The 2,434-nt window shown below is 40.8% G+C and overlaps 1 long non-coding RNA gene across 1 annotated transcript; it reads right to left on the reverse strand.

The window, feature by feature from the left end:
* Positions 1-386: 386 nt before the first annotated feature.
* Positions 387-1,700, reverse strand: LOC149833307 (uncharacterized). Its single transcript, XR_016433154.1, has 3 exons — positions 1,213-1,700; positions 1,005-1,117; positions 387-625 (listed from the first exon to the last, which is right to left on the reverse strand). It is a non-coding gene; the product is annotated as an uncharacterized LOC149833307 (long non-coding RNA).
* Between the last annotated feature and the right edge of the window lie 734 nt (positions 1,701-2,434).

Below are 2,434 nucleotides of genomic sequence, written 5' to 3' on the forward strand. Positions count from 1 at the left end.
CAACCATGTGGATTTGTTAAAACCACTAATGAAAACGAGCATAGACAAGAAAAGTGATGGCTACAAAAGCGGCCAACGGTGGAAACTCTGTAACACTTGGGAGTTTCTTTGATTGGATGCTAATGGAGAGAGAGAGAGAGAGAGAGAGAGAGTATACTATGTTTACCCAGACATGGTATATACAACAAACATAGATGCTGGTAGTTGTGCTGGTATGGTGGCCATAGATTGGAAATTGAGATGGTCGGGGTGAATATGGTCTTGATGTGATGTTGATGGAAACGGCTATGGCGCCTGGGGTATGATGAAAAAATGATGGTGAGATACAGTGATCGAATTGGTGGTGGTCACAAGATATAACAATTAATATAAGATGGACGAGTAAGGATGCAAAAATATCTGCTGTAATCAAATCTACAAAATTTTCTCCACAGTATACGCCGCCCATTGTCATTAGCCTATCACCACAAAATCTCTGCCATCACAAAGGAATGTGCACACAAGGTGATAAGACTCTCCTTTTTATACACAAGCAGAATCACCAATTTTCAGAATCAGCATCAACTTTAAATTTAAGTCTTCCCCTTCTGCTGATGCCCAACCTTTTTCTGTTTCAGCTTCTTATCTGTACAGATGCAATAAAAAATGGTCAAGAAGAAGAAGCCCAACTTAATCAAACGTTTAACTTTTTGCATTGGTTGTGAAAATGCAAAAATATGGTGAATGGAGATCAATGACAGCGATACAAAAAGACACCCCACACATTACAAACAGACCAATATATAAGACAGCCAAATAAACTCTATATCAACTATCAAAGGCAATAAGGCAAGGAATATGAGGCAAATTTTTTTACAGAATCACACATTTCAGTGACTCAAAGTACCATCTTACCGGGTCAACTGCTAGGGATCAACCGACTCATGATTCATTAAATCCGATTCATATTAGACTGAACCACAAACAAAGATTGGTGGCCAAGGAAAAGGAGCCAAAACTTCTACCTTGTTTCCTTTTAGCTTCTGATTTTGCGAAAAACTCCAACCATTCATCTGTCAAGACAAACACTGGTTCCCCATCCTCTTCATCTTCTGCTTCATCCCCCAACTCCTGCAACCTAAATAACCAATACCCATCAAAGATATTTTCTCAAAAAGAAAGTTCAAAGAAAGGGAACCCAAAATCTCATAATCAATGGCAATATTCACTTACCCATTTTGGGCATCATCAGGATCTATGTGCCCTGACTCTTCCATTTCTGCACCATGGTTTTGATGATGTTGGTCTGTGTATGGAGGTGGTGGTAACAGAAACCTACGGCATGGATGGTAGGGCACCCTATGGCACAAAGCAAGGCAACCATGACGGTGGTGGTGGTGAAAATGAGGGAAGGAATTGATGGGTGTGGTTGATGAAGGGGTACAAACAGAGAGAGAATGGTGGGGTTGAGGGAGAGAAGAGGGAAGTTGGAGTGATGGGTTGGGTGAGTTTGTGGAGGGAAACACTGTGGGGAAGAAGTGGGAACATGGGTGGAAGTGAGGGTTGTGAAGTGGGTGATGGTGGTGTGGGATGAGATTGGGAGCAAGGTTGGGGAGTGGTGGGTTGCAGAGGTGGTGGTGCTGGGGATGGGTGGAAGGTTTGGAGTTGGTTTGGGATGATGGGTTCATGGTTATAGAGGTTGCTGTGGGATGGAGGTTGCTGATGATGATGATGATCAGACCGTTACACGCCAATTCTCCCTTGTGGGGTTCTTTCACCGCCTCTGGCTTAGGAGGAAAATTTTCTCAAAACCCTAGATTCTTCAGGTTGAGAAAGCGGTAAAAGAAAATTGTATCTCTTCAATCACAAGCGAATAATGGAAATCAAGTTCTCACGAGAAATAGCCCAAGGGGTTTGGTGTAGTGGGACGAGACTTTGGCCGTTAGGAAGGTGTTATAGGTTCAAATCCCATGAGCGTCACCTCCTAGGCAAGCTGAAGCATGATTCTTTGGCGGGGTGGGATAAGCCCTCGGAGTTTTAGGCTGCTAGGACAGAGATCGTAATTTTGGCAGGCAGAGCCAGCGTGACTAAGTCTGTGATCCTATGGTGGCTTTTTCAAGTAAAAGCAAAAAAAAGTTCTCACTAGAAATGAGAAATTAAAAATAATCATTAAAATATATGAAATAAATAAATAAATAAACTATTTTTTTCTTGAGAAAAAGCCCACAAATTATAAATATCGTGATAATAACGTTATTTATGTTAAAATCATAATATCTGGATATTTTATAAACATGGCGACATTTTGGGTGTTTAAACGGTGACCAAATATCGTGTTTTTTTCATGATATTTCCAAGATATTGTTGATATTTATCACTATAATTATAGGAAAAGAATGGGATGCGCAGCTGAAAGAAGTTTCATAGTCATTTCTCCACCTATTTAGATGGAAAA

Source organism: Nuphar pumila, chromosome 7, assembly GCF_984573655.1.
Source record: "Nuphar pumila chromosome 7, dmNupPumi1.hap1.1, whole genome shotgun sequence".
NCBI lineage: Eukaryota > Viridiplantae > Streptophyta > Magnoliopsida > Nymphaeales > Nymphaeaceae > Nuphar > Nuphar pumila.